The following is an 18,168-nucleotide window of genomic DNA, read 5'->3' on the forward strand; positions in this document are numbered from 1 at the left end:
ACAATAAAACCGTGCATGCTACATTGCGCTTGTTCTCACTTTCTCAACCACTCACTTTCTTAACCAGTAAGTAGATATTGTCCCGTCATCGCTGGACGATTTATGGAATGTACCTTTTATGGTAAAACTCCGCGGAGATTCGTCTGTCCATCGCTCAACGATTATTAACGCGACGTGGTTAAACTTCAATAGCACGCTGTAAAGGTCCGACCTGCGTCGACGCTTGGCTTTACAAATATTTTTGTAAATAATTTGTTCAATTTTTATTTCAAATTTGCATTTGTACGCATATGTGTATATGTATCTGCAAATTTGAAAATATCTCCACGTAGATATAATTGCTAACAAGTTCGGGGATATCGATTGCTTTTCCTCTGTTAGAGTTTCGGTTTAAATTAAAATCAAATCTAAATTACACATCGTCTCGTGTGTCGAAATTTATATTCATTATTTTATTATATTAAAAAAAGGGGGGGTTTCGCATACGCGTAACTACATTTTTCAATTTGAATTTATCGTTATCGCGTATTACCGCAGAGACACGATCGCGAGAAATGCAATCGTCGCGTGTGCGCAGGCTATGACTGTGAAATGAGGTACGTCATCATCGATGTGTCATTTATTTCTGATTTGCCATACTTTCATTGCGGCCCCGCGCGTTGCTATTTACCACGTGCGCTTTGGCTTCCGACCTCCGTTACCAGAATCGATCCACGTTGAAGCTTTAATGGCGCCTTAAAAACGTGACGCTTTACATATCGCGACTAAATATGCGTATATTTTTATTATAATTCGTCGTGTTCCATCAAGCCCGCTCGCATTACCATTCCCATCGACAAGCAAATACCCCGTGAGATCGGACACCGGGATGCGATTACGGCGAGCGATTCCGACGTTTTATTGTTTAATTCGGCAGAGGATTTCATTACTGTTAACAGTATTTTCTGTGTTTGCCGTTGACATAGACAACGACACAGGAACAACGCATGATCTGTCGGTGAGATGGATCGAATGTTCTCGCTGATTGCTTCCTTCAGTTTCTCCGACGACCTACGATGATCAATGATACTGTCAATAATGATGGACGACGTATCAGGACCGCATTTTTCCGCGGTCGCTCTCTCACGAGAATCCTGATCGAAGTTTCATACGCCACTCGAGGAAAAAGTAAAGATTCGCAAGTGCGCCTCTAAGATTTTTATGTCAATGAACCTCATTCTATACTTTCACGCCCCAATCGGCTTTATTAACCTTTAATGAAGAGACTGCTGATTCACGACGCGTTATTAACTGATCTCATTAAGATGGTTAATCCATGACAATACGTTTACGTATTGATTATGGACTCTCTCTCTCTCTCTCTCTCTCTATCTATCTATCTATCTATTTATTCCAATTCAACGCTTGAAATTCTTTTGTTAAGAATTTTGTCATGAATATTGCACTGAAAAATAGCCATGCGAAGCTTGATATTAAAACAATTTAATCTCGTGTTATCACATTTTCGGTTTTCGCGTGACACGCACCGACAACGCATCGGTCATCGTTCGGTGGTGCAATTTTCGAAAAATTTGATTGCAGAAATATGAGGATAAAAAAAGACCTTCCTGCGACACGAGAAACGGTATATAGCGTGTACGAGAATTTCGCTCCGTTGGCGCTTTGCAAGTTTAATCTTTATGCGCGACTCCGACGGTGATTGCCGTAAACAAAAGACGAGCGTATCGAGCTTTATAATGGAAAAAAATAAGCACGAAGGGGAGGGTGGGGAGAGGGCGACACGGCAAGGGCAATATATGTACGGCGTTATTTTCTGTAAAGCTTTCAGGCGGTATAATAGAACCAAGGAAAGCGGGGAAGTTAAGCGACGCGTAAGGGCGTTACAGCCCACAGCAACATTTTTTTGCGCTACCGGAAGTTTCGCGCGAAAGGAAAGCGCGAGAGCGGAGATCGCGCGATCGTTCGTCTCAGCTGTACAATAACATTTCAATATCTCTCATATTTTCTGCCGCTTATCCTCCTCCTCCCGGAGTCTTCCCGAGCTCACCCTCAGGCACCTCTTGACGCTTTTTGCCTTCGTGAATACCAAAAGTCGTTGACGGTCCTTCGATATCGCCAACTTTGCGTAGTGGAACGGCCCGAGCGGAATTTATCGCCGACCGATAAGTATTCGTTAAGCTCCGCATGCTACCGCACCGCGAGTACGTCTGCCGTTGGAATTTCAAATGTGCCCGCAATTGGCTCTTAGCAATAAGAGCCGCGGCGTAATGCAATCGTGGAAATTATTAACACGGGCGGACGGTTAATTGGCCAGGAATGCTCGCACAAAGTAACGCGAATTTATCTTGTCGTTGGGCTAATGACGTTTATGCATTGCATTATGTTCTTGACTGAATTAAGCGTGTAATACAACGTACAAATTAATGATTGCGTTTGTGAGCGCGCGCACGCGTTTCAAACTGCTCGTGGATGTGCGCGATCTTTTTTAATCTACCGTCGTTTATCAGCGTGCGTGCGTCGCGTGATTTAATATGTTTCGCTCTCTTATGTGTTAAATTTATCACACGAGTTTTACGCCATTCTGCATATATATGAGCGCATTTTATAATTCACGCCTGTCCATTCCGGCTCGTATATCTCGCATTTGTATTTGTTGTACATTCATCCTTGTTTTACACGAGACTCATTCTTGTCGTCCTAATGTGCGTGATGCTTTATTAAAGTACCGGCATATTTATGTGTAAGCATTGCACCCGTGTGGGTACCTTCGCGTGTCGCGCCCTTCCGCTTCTTCTCTCCCTTTTAAATAACTTAATACGGACAAAGTTATCCGCTCGTTATCTTGCGCACCCTATTTACAGTTGATTCCGTGTGTCTGTTCACCTAATTAAACTTCCTTCATCTAATATTTTAGTATTTATGTTGCCGCGCACGGATGCTCTCGCATGTGCGCGCACACACACTGAACATTCGGCGCGAAGTTCGGCTCAATATCGCTAAGAAGTTTTACTTCACGTTCCATTAACAAAGTACGGGGAATTTGCAAGAAAAAACAAAGAAAAAGGAGGCGATCTTGAAAACACGACCTCTATTTTTTTACTCGATTATTAGGTCATGAAAAAGTTTCTCCCGCCGAATGTAAAAAATCTCGCCAACGGAGGCTTAAAAAGTTTCGCGATTACAGAGTTTCACTCTTTCTCTGCCTCGTTTATCCTTTCGGTCTCTCTTTCTCTCTTTCTCTCTCTATTTTTTCTTTTTCTTTTTTTGCAAAGTCGACTGCGACGACTGGTTTAATTTCTGTTTCCCGAACCGAGCTTTTTCGCCGATTAAATTACCTATTCCCCCATTGTTGGATTCTGTGAGATCACGACGATTTAAGCATATTAACAAAAGGGCGCAGGGCACGGTGATCCTTAATTTGTGTGAGAGAGAGAGAGAGAGAGAGAGAGAGAGAGAGAGAGACGAGTGGGAATCAAACGCGCACCGAACTTTCTAGCTTTTGCGCGCACGATTCTCTGCGAAGTGGCATTTTTATTTTTTTATTTTTTTTATTTTCGACGGCGCCAACATTTTTCGCTCTCTGAAAACCCAGGGCATGAAACGCGTTTCGCGTTGAGGTCAACGATACGGGGAAGGCTCGATAATCGGGCGCCGCGCATGGGAATTTTTTATCAAAAGCATCTTTTTACCAAGATCCCAAAACATTTCTCTCGTGTGCATTTTTAAAAGCAACGTTAGCTGCGCTGCACTGCACGCCCGCGGCGTTAATTATATATTTTTCCTGCATTAACACTTCTGCAGCTGGCTCATTTAAAGAGAACTTCCGCTGGAAAACACGCCAGTTATCTTAAATGTTCCTGGCAATCAGTCGGCCGCTGTGTTTTTATTCCGGAAAAATGTGCGACATGTCAGGTTTTCATTAACTTTTATAATATCTTAAATAATCAGATCAGACTTCGAGTTAATGATGAGGAGTTGACGATAAAATTCCAGGTTCACCGTGTGTGCGATCAGAACGATTCGTTGAGTTCAAATTTCGCAATGTGTAAAGTCTGAAAACGTGCAAATTATATTTGAATGGAAAATTTAGAATAACATACATGTAAATTATTCTATTATTGTCGACGAATGTTGTTAGTAACTCTATCGTGAATTTTATTAGAATTCAAATTAACGCCAATGACGTCGAATACGCAAATTGTTATGAGTTATAAATTTCACGTGTAACATATATTTTGACAAAAATGACTTTTTTTGCCTTGAAAACTGTGTATTTGATGTGAAAAAAGAAAGAAGGGGGAAAAGAAAAAAAAGAATCGTTTTAGATCGCTTCAAGGGAAGTAAAGATCGGGCTCATTAGTCAAGTTTCTAGAAAACGAGGAGGAGAAGAAAAGGGCAATTGTTACATGGGTGAGTCGTTACTCTATAGCCTGCTCGGCATAACGTAGGACTTTCGGCGGCAGGAGGGAGAGGCACTTATGAATTATGTGACGTTGCATAAATTTGAATATTCTACAGTAGTACGGGTGAAGTATTACTATTGTTAGTACGATGGTACTTTGTTAAATACATGTATAATATATTTCTAAGCGGAAACCAATCCATCTTTTTTTTCTAAGCGGAAACCAATCCATTTGAAAACTTTCGAGCTACCGCTGCGAAACTGCCGCACCAGAACGCATTTTTTATTAAACTCTTCAATTATACGTGCGTTTCCGCATTACAACTTGGTCATATTTTTACGTTTGCGTTTTATTTTTTATCACTTCGTGCGTAACATTTATTTAAAAGAGACAACAAGTTGCGTTATTAAAAATCTAGTGAATAAAAACAGCTTTCCTATAATTGAATATTTGGAAAAATTAGAAAGGATATTGAGAAAAAAGATAATGAGATTACTTAGATTCTACAATGTAGTCGGAGATTCAATTTGATATACTCACTTTACGCCGAGTACCGTTACAGTTTCCAATTAAAAGTTGCAGCATCTAATTTCGTACAGGAAGTGTGTGCAATCTTGCTCGCGACGTCGTATTAACGCACATATAAACTATTAATATGTAGATTCACTGGTCCCTGTATAATGCCGATCGATTCTAAAAAACGTGTAGCGAGACGCACGGCATTTGAGTACAAATTATGCACATATATAATACGAGTCGATATCCAGTGCATAATGAGATCGTGTAATATGAATGAATATTGGACATCAAGAATACAGGTTTTCAATTGATTACTTTTGCATATATTATACGGCTTTACGAGTTGCCATAGCATAATTGATACCGTTAGTGCGAAAAAATCATTTTAATCATTTCACGTATCGTCGTCTCAGGAGTTCAAATTTGAGGGAGAAGAAGAAGCACCATTAGATTTCCATTTCAGCATAAATCAATCAATCAAAATAGGTTGTTTAAGATAGAATTATTTTAAATTAAATCTGTAGAATTAAAGATATTCAAGGGAGAAGTTATTAAGTGACAGCATCGTCAAAGTAAGTTTTTATTAGTCTATAGGCTATCTAAAGTAGGCACAAACTATCTTTGAGAGCGTCCAAGTAGTTTCAAAATTTCACGAACTCGGAGGACTTTGACAGTCCGTCGCTTTCGTAATTTGCAAGCGTCTCTAATTAAGAGACGAAATGTAAGCAACAGCGATAATGGAACGTAAACACTTTCATTAGATGTATCAACAAACATTTCTCACTTGCGCTCGATGTCCCATTGTTCCAACAGTATGAAATTCCCGCCGTAAATCGATACGATCTGTAGGTGTCTCCGAAAGAACGTGGTCTTTCAATTTTTTTTCACGATAGGAGAAGTGTCCGACGTCATCCCTTCGCCGCGACTTTTTAAATCATATTCCACGTTAGGTGGTTTGTTAATTAAGTCGGCAATGAAGTTATTTTGCGAGAGTGAACTGAAAAGCGGATCTCGCGGAAAATTAGAATAGCGTTTTTACACGCAGTGATTTTCCGCGTTATAATCCAGAGTTCGCATGCGCGAACGGGCGCGGAAAAAAATTAGAATGGGACTTGGTCGAACTGACATTAGCGAAAGCTCGCTTTACTTAGCTCGGTTTCGCCCGAGAGGATGGGCGTCTCTCTATTGCGGAACTAGCAGAATTGTCTCGAATGATCCTCCCGCTCCACTACCGCGGCTTCCGGCCGACCCGGTCACCGACTAAACGCGTCATTTGACGGCGATCGAGCTGGGTAATTGATACCGAGCTGTAGCTTAAATTCGTGCGCAGCATCGCCGGTTCTTTAATCGACACGAGCGATCGCGTAATTTCGCGCGCAGGAGCGAGCGTACTCGTGCGAAGACACAGAACGAAATTCAAACCTTGAGTGGAACAGCGCTGGAATATACAATTTCGATGGCACGGGAGGTGCACTTCGGCAGACTCGAGACGCTATCGGATTAGAGGACGAGATATTTTATTTTCCCCCGCACATGTTACACAGCAGATCTCGCAGAATTTTCACGTATCGCGATACAAATCGATCGTTGGATTTTGAGGCACGAGTGACCGCGTCTGAGGAATCTCGCGATTCGTTCGTACGACACGAGTACTTGGACCGATTTGACTTAGATGCGCTTTGATATATATCTTCGTACATAAATATTAGTTAATGTGTGTAAAATTGTAATGCGCGATCGCGAATGTTTCTCCTCTCGGTGGCTTGTTATATAATGTTTCCCGTATTATATTAATCACGACGAAATTACTTGTGTAATTTGAGTGAAATTACTGTAATTCATTAAACCAGCTCAAGTTGGGAGATTCTATATATTTCATGTATACATTTCACGAATGGATATTTATGCTAAACTACCAATGTAAACATAATATGAAATTTAGACGGGGAGCACGTATATTATATCGCAGAGAAAGCGTGCGTACTTCAGCAAACGGTGAAATAATTGCTGGTCCTGACGTTGCCGTATTACGTCATCATAAATGCTCGATAATTTATCAACGAATTGCTCTCGTTCCGCTTACGATCGGATCATTGCCTCCAATGGCGCGCTCGGTATCGTGAAAGAGGGAAAGAGAGGGAGGGAGGAAGCGAGAGAGAAAGAGAGAGAAAGTGACGCGTTCCACCTGGCAATTGCCCAGACGATAGCTGTGGGGATTAATTTGACAAAAAATTTCGACGTTTGGGGTATCATGGAATACGCTATTTCGCGAGGAAGTGGTTAGCGATACACGGTCCGTGGGATGCGGCGCTTGGGCGCAGCTGTATGATGTTAGAGTTAATTGCCGGATGCGATTGCCAAAGTCAAGCCGGCAAGGCGCACGCGAAATTCTACGTTACCATCAGTCATGAATGTGTGATACACACTGCGTTTCGTCGTCGCTTTCACGTTCGCTCGACAAAAGTCACACACGCTATAACGTTAAGAGCAATCAAAGCCGTCTGACGTATTCTCGAAATGTCTCTTCGAGCGGAATTCTGCTCGAAAAGTGGAGTGACAACCGTTGAGTCGGTGGAATTCGAGTGACCGACCATTCATATGGAATGAATTCCGTCGTGAATTCTACTCCGAATTGTTCGGTGAATATTTCATTCGAGATTGACGAGCGAGTCCAATGTACTACTCCGCGAGAACAAATTCGCTCTAATCGATTGCAACATTCACTCGTGCAAGTTAGGAATCACACCGCTCTCTGAGTTTGGCTTAAACATTATCACTCTTGTGATTACGAGCGGCGATGTTCTCGCTATCGCTTCGAGTGAATTTTCGCTTGTCTTGGGTGAGATTCCATTCAGGGAGAAATTTAAAGAGTACTCTCTCTCTCTCTCTCTCTCTACTTCAACTTGTTCGACAACGTTTATTCAACGCGTACGTGATATACGTCGTAATTAATTATTCGTCGTTATTATTATATGGGCTGTGAGAGGTAATGACTATTACCAGTTTGAAATCTTCAAAATCTGAAAGCAAGAGGAAGATTTATCTAACAAAAATCATCGACACCAATGGTCATTGCTTTGAACATCTATAAATATCAGGTGTTTTCTTTTTTATTTTGATCTAGCCGTTATTAGAAAATTTTTTTTCATATTCTGTATAGAATACAATAAGATTGGATTTTTGGAATTCCGAATTTTTTTATATTCTATGCCTGCGAGTAAACATATATATGTACACATACAAATCTTTTATTTATATAATAATGTAATACATGCATCAGACACCTGCAATTCTGGCTCTTGCTTTTTTTTCTATTTATGTTGATTTAATCAAAGTTGTATCTTGTACCCTGTACGATTAGGATATTTTTTTATTTTTCGAAGATATTCGAGGTGATAATGGTTACCACCTCACCCTGTACAATAATATCTTCGGCCAATATCATTCGCATATGTGTCTGACCGAAGGGGTACTGGCTGAGATTGCAGCGCAAGTGGCAGAACGAAATATATATCGCACGTAAAGTGCTATTGTCACGATTTTCGGTGTGATATTCTCCGCACCGGGAGCGCAGAATTATTATCCTTCCAGTACGGCTTAATTCTCAAGTGGTTCGCGCTGATTCCGTCCCTCGTCTCGCACATAGCACATTCGTTCCGTTTATGTAACTGATGTGCTTATTAGAAACCATATAAAACGTATTATTCCATTATATTAAATTGCAGTCCCGGGACGTCGTTTGCACGCCGTTGCAATTTAAACGGATGGCGAAATTGCGAATAGTTCGCCCATCCGGCATGTGGTGCGTGTACGCATGCGCGCGTGAAACTATTCCTATCTCCATCTATTCCGGTGATTTTGCAGCTCCAACTTCGACTTATTGTTATTATCTTTCGACTTATTGTTATTATCCTTCAACCTTAGTGGTTGAAATTTGTGCAAAACAGCGAGCGTTCGTTAAGCCTCGATAAAGCTTTAACATTTAGTAGGCTAAAACTTGTTAGTCTCTCTAATCGCTCCCTCATCGCGTGCCTGGGTATAATTAAAATGTACAACTAGATATTATATGCTGCGGTATGATATGTCAAACTGTCAAGAAATCGGTCGCATAATTATAATATATAGTTATGCAACCGTTAATAGAGGAAAAGTCGCAAAACTTTCTTTCTAATGAATTCCGCAATACATCTGTACTTAATAGGAGAAGTTGTGGTTTAATACAGTTTCTTTTTCTCAGAAAAATAAATTTTCCCGATGCGTTCTACGGTTCACCGAGATGAAAGTGTTGTAATCTTTGCTATCCGCGGACACGACGCGAACGATTAGAAAGGCCATCGAGTTTTGGAGGCCGGTGAGTATTTTTTGAGGCTTTATTGAAGCTTGGTGTGCGTACTTCCGCCGCAATTTTCACAGTAACTCGTCGCACTTAAATCCAACTTGGCACGCGTGAGAAAAAAGACGCGACTGTATAACGTCGCGCGCGAAACTCCTCTTTTGAAGGAAAAAGAGAAAGCTCATGCACACACAGGTCGTACTCGTTTAACCAAGTATAAACGTACGAAAATAATGCATACCTAGCCCGCTTCCGCGTGTGTACACACACCCCCGCATATTTTATTCCTTCCTTCACACTTGGCAAAACCGCGGATCCCTACCACGTAAATCCACATTTCCACAATACCGCCTGCGAACGCGTGTTTCGCGCGAGCTGCTATATCCGTAACGCTCGTAACTGCGGAGATAAAAACCTATTCACAGTAGTCTTCCCGGTTTGTTAAAGCGTGCGCTTCATCCAGAAACCATGCGCGGGCGCGCGGCGTGTGTAATATAATACACGAGGAAAAAGCGACATAGCGCGAGCGCGCGCGCTGCGCTAATCCGTCGTGTGCGTCGTAACCGCGCTGTTCCGAACTTAATTACCGGAAACGGATACCAAATTCAGGTCGAACGTAGCCGATATTTGGCGTGTATGCGCACACGTACGCGCGTGCACATACGCGCGTCTTCTCTCTGAATATATATACACGCTCGTACACTGTTCAGCCCAAGAAGGCGACAGAGAGTGAGTGAATGAGTCAGGGAGTGAGAAAGTGAGTGAGTGAGAGAGAGAGAGAGAGAGAGAGATAGAAGGGTACAGTTCATTAAGTAACACGGACCTGTTTGCGTATCTCACGACCCCGTCGCTTCTTCCTCCCGACCCTGAAGGAGATATTTCTTTTCAATGAGGTCCTTCGGGGGATGACGGGACGGTCCGATCCCGATAAAGCCGATAAATTTCCTTGGCAAATGTCTTCCCCGATAGCAATTAGTATTCATAAAGTGCGCTCGACTCTTTGGCCACGGGAGAAGGGGGACAGCGTAGGGATAAAGGGGGGAGGCGGGTTGAGGGGAAGTATCGGCCGGAACTTAATCCACCGCATTGCCGGACAAATGTCCATCGGTTAATCTAAGTACCGCGGTCCCGTATCGTTACTTTCAGCGGTTGCCACCGCCGCTATACCGTCGTATCCGTTTTCTGCTGCGCCTCATTCTCGATCTCGCTCTCTCTCTCTCTCTCTCTTTCTCTCTCTCTCTGTGTGTTCATTTTTTTCTCTCATCACCCGTTCTTGCCGGACTACCTTAGTCACTTGTTTGCGCCTCCGTGCCCATCTTCCGGAGCTTAACGCTCCGCTGTAATAGAGATAGGAGCCTTGGCCGCCTTCCCTAAGAGCCTCCTTCTTTTCAGGGGGTACGTACTACCCTCTACCTACGTCGTTGGGATCGAGACGTCTCAGGATGATTAACACGTATCGGAAAATCCCCCGAGCGTAGGTACGCCCGTCCATTTTTCGCTCACTTAAATCAGCGGTAAAAAGGGAGAGGGAAAGGGAGGGAGAGAGAGAAAGAGAGGGAGGGCACGAGATTCCAACGGTCGTGCTCGCGAAAGCGCATTTCTCAAGGTACGAAGCGCAGCGAGCGTGGGTTTCTATTCGAGTATCCGATTGATCGGCGTACGTCATTATCGATTTGGCGTAACGGCGCTACGCCGGTTTCAGGGGAGGGTGAGTTTTTACGCTACAACCCGTGATTGTTCGTAGTGGAGGAGCTTCTCCGCGTCTTCCTTACTTCCTTCCTTGCCGTTGCACTTCACGCTAACGCCGTAAACTTTATCTCGGCGCACTTTGTCGCAATCAAATTCGAATCGTTCCGGGAGTTTCCGATTTTTCCGCGCGCGCCTCATTAAGTTGATTGAATTATCATGTACGATTCGAACACTGTATTTAAAGTAAATTCAATATCGCTTGATTTTAACGTCTATTGCCTCTCGCATATGTGTGTGTGTGCGTGTGTGTTCATTATACGACATTTTTACCGCTCTCCTTGAAGGGAATATCATCAAAACAAAGTTGAAAATAAGAATGAACATCGGTGGGAAAATCTCCTGAGTATTGAAATGTTCCCGACGTATCATCTCACATTGTCCTGCTATCGTTGTCTGACATCGTAAACTCGTTAAGGGAAAATGGCTTCGAAGGTCTTTCTCTTCCTCGCGGAGCTCCGAGATTTTTCAAGAGCTTATACGAACGCGTTAATTAAGTAGAAGCATTTTATTCCTTCTCAACGGGAAGCTTCTTTTATAAAATTAATGCGTAAGAGTAATGGCCGTCTTTACAGGATACAATAGATTCGGTTTAATATATTACGTAAAACAAAATAACATCCATTTTTTCTCTTTTTAATTATTCGGTTAACATCGGAGCGTATATTATCTGTTTTTAGCTTAGATTGATATTTAATGACGTGACGATAATTATACAAAATTCAACGTTATGTGCACATTGCGACAGATGTAAAATGCTCTAAGAAAAGAGCATTCCGAGTCGAAAGTTTGATTCTATATTAATTTTGTAAATTTCACCGAACTTGAAGTCTCAATAGAATATTTCGAAGTATCAATTATATTGTAGTAATTATTACAACTACATTGTATTAAATACAAATCGTATATTATTGTACTGCATATGATTCTAAAGAAATATTTATCCCAGAATAATATTTAACATTTGATGATTTCAATACTCTACTCACATTTAGCCTTTATTATTGATTTTAACAAGCAGTATATTAATTATGCAATTTAATAATATATGGAATATGTGCGGCAGTCAAATGATGAATGATTGAACAAAGATTAATGAGTGAATACGTAAATAAGTCAGATTTTCCTTTCCTGTAATCATTTCATTGATGTTGAATTTTATTAAATTTGAAAAATTTCCACAGATCTGAGAATTCGAGAAGAATAAAAAAAGGAATACACACAGTTGTACAAACGAGGAGTAGCAATTGCGTGTTCGATAATACATTGTTTATCAATAGAGATTTGAATTTAGATTCGTGGCACAAAGGCTAAATAGAAATGAAAATAAGACGTTAGCAAATTAAAAACGGAGCTTGCGGCCCAAAGAGGATTATCAAAGGCACACAACTGCGCATGAAGTGATTCACCCAATAGATGCTACATTTCCGCTCGGATATTGCCTCTCAGCGATTTCATCGAAACCGATCCGTTCCGATCGCAAATATCGCACGTAATAAATGAGTCGACGTACCTGGAAATATACTGGATACATCGCTATCCGCCACTCGGCGTCTTGCATTCTCCGTCTTCCGTCCTGGCTTTTCGATCCAGCATTCTGCTCCTGGCTGCTCCGTCGTTGCGGATATTCGCTCATGGCAGTGACACTCGCGCAGATACGACTCGACCGGGGATACGCGTGCTAATTAATTAACGGGGCGCCGACGAGAGCCCGATTGAATATTTCACGAGGCCACAAAATAGTTTAACCGTCCAACGGAAACTGTAACTAATACACTCGTACACGCTCACTTCGTAGTGGTGCGTGTTGCTCGAAAACGTAACGTAAGGGCACGCTCGGAAAATACAACGGTTTTCCAACCACGGAGTGATTATCGCCCTTGGTATTCCGGAACTCGGCAAGCGATATACTTTCTAACCGATTTTCGGGTGGCTCTATCACGCGATGTTCCCAGAGCCCCTTGCGCCTCGGCGTCCTGCACACAGCCAGCGAGCCTCGAATCTCAGGAGCGTGGTCACCGCTTATCGTGCTATGGGGCCCATAGAAGGGAGACAAATCAGAAGACCTGTGGATCTTATTTTAAATATGCTACATTTTTATTTTAATGAATATTTCTTTTCAATAGTTAGTCTTTTCAGTTATTAGTGAACTAAATCTACCGGATACACTAAAAGAAGCGCGTTAACAATAGTACTCCATAGATGACATGAAAAACTATTGGAAACAAATATTCACAATTGAAATAAACATTTAATAAGAAATATAATAACTTTAAGAAAAATGCCACAGGTCTTCTGATCTTTCTACCTTCTGCGATATGCGGTAATTACGCTCTTGAAACTCGAGCGACTCGCACGCTGCGCGCGTCGAGACGACGAGGCAACGCGAAACAGTTTAACGGAAATCGGCTAGAATATGCATCGCTTGCCAATCTGTAGGAATATTCCAATCATAGTAAGCGTTCAACCGTTGTTTCTTGAACGCAGCCTTATACTCGTTCACGGAAAAGTGCAGTACGCACGGAAGAGTTCCGATAAGTTCAACCACCTTGAAGGTTCGCGGAATTATGTTTTCGAAAGTGTTGATTGTTGTGGCCTCGCAGTCGCCGAGCTCAGATACGTGCGCGTCCTTTTTTGCGAGCGACGACTGTTGGTGATTGACGGGAGATGATGACACGGCTCTTTTTGTACGTTGTTTTGGAATTCGCTCGCCTCGCCTTCGTGCCTGTAACTAAATTATTGCATTCTAAATCGGCGGGCGACGTACACGTATCGAAGTACGTTAGTTTTCGTTCGGGTGATGAATATTTAGAATTAGCCGATTCGTGAAATATTCAATCGTACTCTCGTGAACATTGCATTTCTCAACACGCGTGTCTCCGAATCGAATCGTATCTACGCGAGTGTCAGTGTCACGAGGGAATATCCGGAACGACGTAGCAGAGAGAAACTGGTTAAAGCAGCCAGGACAGAAAACGGAGAATGCCGGAACAAGCGCAGTAATTCATCGTATATTTCCAGGTACGTCAAATCATTTGTTGCAGAGAATGTTTCCGATTTCAGTGGAATATTCCAGTGCCGATTAGTGGCATACATATATTAATTACGAAAAATACATACTTCGTTATATTTCCGCTTGTAAAATATTCTTGAATTTTTCCCCGACTTTGACGGTATGATTTCAATTGCTTGAAGTTCAAAAACAGCTACGAAAAGAAATACTAAAAATATATCTTATATTAACAGCTAGCTTCCAAGTTGTCGGCTGTTTAAACTGTTCAGCGTTGCGTTTATAATTATGATATTCCCCAGAATTTATTATGGCACATTTAATCCCTATTTTTATTCAATTTAATTTGATTCGAAAGTTGTTATAACAGATAATATAGAAAATTTCGAGTAAGAACACATTTTTTAGAATAAATATGAACACTCGGTGATACGGTTGACTTATTCAGAAAAACAGATACAGTTGTGACAAATTTGGACATTGTCACTATTTGATACATTCACTTTAGTAGACACGCTCGTAAAAGAAACGGGCGCGCCTGCGATTCCGCGATTGCGCGTCCACACGACAAATCATGACACGGGCGCAATTATATCTTTACGAGGCGCACCTTAAAGTTAGCGCGGGTCGCATCCCTTACATACCAAAACCCCGCTGGGCTTTCAACAAAAAGCAGCTTACCCTCAACATTTTACGACAGCCCGAGCGTGTCCCGGCTACAGCGTGGCCGAATTGCCCCGCGAACTATATCCACTTTGCTCGAATTTCAAGAGCGGTGGATCCTTAAAGAGGCAACTCCTTCGTAATCCCCGAAGCCGCACGTTCGGGGCCAGCCTTAGACCGGGATATCCGCCACGAACCTCGGCTCGGATTCCTCAAAGAAGTGGACCGGTCGCGATGTGGATGCTCAACAAAGACTCCCGTACACATATAATGTCTTCCCCCGACGGCGATACACTCCCCTGGCAATTTATCGAGACCACGTTCGCGTGTCGTTGCAGTTTCGATGCCCAGCGCTGGTCTTCCCTCTAGATATATTTCGGCAAACTTCGAGGAGGACATTATGCTACACGATCGAAGTAGATAAATATTTCCGATACTCTCGAGAGACCACCGGCTACGTCGCTCGTGGATTAATAAAATACTCTTCGCGAACCTGTCCACATTCTGACCTTCCGTGATCTCTCGCGACGTCGAGTTTTTTTTTCACGAATTGTCACGCGAAATCGATCACGGAAGGAAGGCGAATCTAATTGCGAAATTACACGTGAGGATTACTCGCACAATTACCAGCGTCATCGTCGCGTATGGATGGTGAGTTAGTCGCGGAATGCGGAATTTACACGTGTCCGCACGCTTAACACACTGCCTGTTTTCCGCACACGCGCGCCGTAACAAAGCAAACATTTCTCCACGTGTTATTTTTCGCACGCGACAGTCGCACTGGTGTGGCAAATGTCTTTCCGCGCGCTTACTTCCGAGCTTATCGCGCGGAAATAAGCGCGCGCGCCGAATCGTTTCTGCTTCGAAAATGCGTGTGCCGCAAAAGCGCGTTTAAACGTCCGGAAAATTAAAATACGTCGTTGCGCGGAGTTAGTCTTCATATATTTTTTAGTGATCGGCACATCTCGTCGTTACGATCCGAGTAACGGGTGCGGATACTCGCGGGGGAAAGAGCTCGTTTCACTGTCGTAAAGGGTGACGCGCACGAGCCGTATCTTCCACGCAAAATTATGAACAATTTTGAAAAAGAATGAATTTCTCTACGTTGAAACATGGAGGTATTATTCACTGTCACTTTTATGAAACATGAGGATGTTACTCACTGTCAAAGTTGGAAGTCTGAAAAATGGCATCTCCAGATAATCGAAGTTAAACCTACCTGTATTCGCTGCGCGATAAATGCATTCGCGGCCGGCGATCGAGCGGAATCCCAATTTTAAAGGATTACACGCGACGGCGAGTCGTAAAGAACAATTAAGGTAGCTGGTCCGTAAAAGCACTTTCTATAGGAATCCTTTTAAATTGTAACCGTATATTGACGGAAATACTATCTGCTCCGTCTGTAAAGTTAGAAAACGATTGACCGTTCGGAAGCTGAGATTTTCGTAATTAAAGTTGGCAACTTTTATACGTGCTCTTTGAGGTTAACGTTTTATTTTTTATTTCTATTTTTTATTTTCACTGAACCACATTTTACCACACCATAGGATTTCATGGAAAACCACTGCAACATTAAAAACTAATATGTAGACGTTATATAAAAATATCATAATCACTAACTGCGCGTTTGTTTCGAAAATACTGCCATAGAAAATTTATATTTAAATTATACATTGAAAAGAAAGTATATAAAAAGTAAAAAATATTTATTCGGTGATACTAATACTATATTTATTTAAATTTCTTTCTAAATTTTCTTTTATTTAAATAGAACAATATTTATTATTTAGATACCTGGATAAAATTTATAGGAAAGCAGAGTCTGAACGTTTTTGATATCGGGTTAAAAAATTATTTGGGTCTTAATTAAACTTATTATTATAAACAGAAGAGTTTTTTCAGAAAATAATTTTCAAATAGTTTTGCAAGTGCGATTTAAGGAAAAATAATGTTCGTTCGTTGTAATGGATATCTGATACTTAAAAAAAAATATAGTATGCCATGTGGAAATTAGAGAACCAAGAAAAACGTTCAGCAGTTCACTGGATCAAAATATGGCGCGTTAAAGTTAAAGACCAAAACACAAGAACGTCCAAAGTTAAGTACGTGTTCAGGCATTGGTACTTTAATCTTACGACGTAATTCGCTCTTTTTCCGTGCTCTTTCATTCTCTCTCTCTCTCTCTCTTCCGCGTACGCGCGCATACGACTTACGCGGCAAAAATGTAAATTTCTGTAAATTGCTGGCGGACCCGTGAGCGTACTTATGCAAGTTGAGGAAGTTAGGCCGCTCAAAGGTTCGGTGTCTTTCTCCCTAAAGGGCGTAACATTAACTGCGTGTTCCAACAGGGCAGGGGTGGGGGGGAGGGGGAGGAAGAAGGCTTCCGCCGAGGCGTGTAACTCACGCGCCCACTCGCAATATCTCCAAAACTTGCACAATATCCGCGGACTGGGAGGAGGTCCACGCGGATCTTCGAGTTTGCGTCTTCGTACTTCCGGCAGGAGAGGAGAAACTTTGACGGTGCGCGCTGGGAAGAAGAAGTTCCATGACCTAGAGCGCTTCTCGTACTGTGCCTCTTGTAATATTCCGACAGACATTGTGCACGCTCCCGCGAACACCTGCGCGACGGTGGTGTTGGGTAATGAGCGAGAATTAATATTAATTACGTGATTGTCAACGCAGTTGACTCGGTAACTCCGCCGCCACTCCCGGCGAGAGTACCCGTCGGAATCGCGCACGGCCATCTCTTCAAAGTCTCTCCACTTCGGCCTCCTCTCCGTTCCTCTCGTCTCGTCGAGACGGGAAGTTTGACACGAAGGAGGCGCGTTGAGCGACAGTTGCCACGTCGCGAATATATCGCACACACGCACACACGTCAGCCAACTTTCGGCCGAACGTGAACTATCTCGCGAACTATTTATTTGTTCTCTTTTTCCCCTCTATCATACGTCCATTCCGAGAGGAACGTGCAAAGAGTGACGGAGGAACAAATCCTTGATGCTGACTTCTAATCTCGCACGATTCGGATTCGCCTTCTACTCTCTCGAGCGTCACCGCCCCCAGCGACGTTTGTTTCCTTCCGAACTATGTTCCATCGTGACATACCCCGTGTGTCCCCGTTCACGGTTGTCTTATGCTAAGTTAGAAACAACGCAACGTAGCCCGCGTTATGCGAAGCGCGGATAACAACACGCGTAGCATTTCCCTCGAGAGTGCTCCTTCTTTCTCTCTCTTTCTCTCGATGTTTACATTCTTAAAACGCGCGCCAGCATCCCCCTTCGCATCCCCGATGACTCGACGGTCGCAAGAGTGCAAAGCGCTATTGACTCGCTGCCACGGAGTCAGTGACACGCGCTCGTGATAGTCGGATCACGTAGTTAATATTATGCTTGCGACGTAAGAGAAGACGAACCGCTCCGGGTGACGGGGCTAATGGCGTTTCGTAAGCACTTTCTTGCCCGACGCCGTCTGTCTTTCCGATGTCGCGGATAGAT

At 42.7% G+C, this 18,168-nt stretch overlaps 1 protein-coding gene across 2 annotated transcripts in view; it reads left to right on the forward strand.

Moving 5' to 3' along the window:
* Nucleotides 1-18,168, forward strand: part of LOC106744295 (hemicentin-2-like) — a 104,933-nt gene that overhangs the window by 10,156 nt on the left and 76,609 nt on the right. Inside the window, exon 1 of one of the 2 annotated variants that reach the window (XM_014618948.1) lies at nucleotides 13,892-14,022. The exons of the other annotated variant lie outside the window; for it this stretch is intronic. The gene's annotated coding sequence lies outside the window, so the exon portion shown is untranslated. Of the gene's footprint in view, nucleotides 1-13,891; nucleotides 14,023-18,168 lie in introns of those variants that run through there. 2 annotated transcript variants of the gene reach the window in all.

This window comes from Dinoponera quadriceps, unplaced genomic scaffold (genome assembly GCF_001313825.1).
Source record: "Dinoponera quadriceps isolate SergipeBrazil2010 unplaced genomic scaffold, ASM131382v1 scaffold707, whole genome shotgun sequence".
NCBI classification, from domain to species: Eukaryota; Metazoa; Arthropoda; class Insecta; order Hymenoptera; family Formicidae; genus Dinoponera; species Dinoponera quadriceps.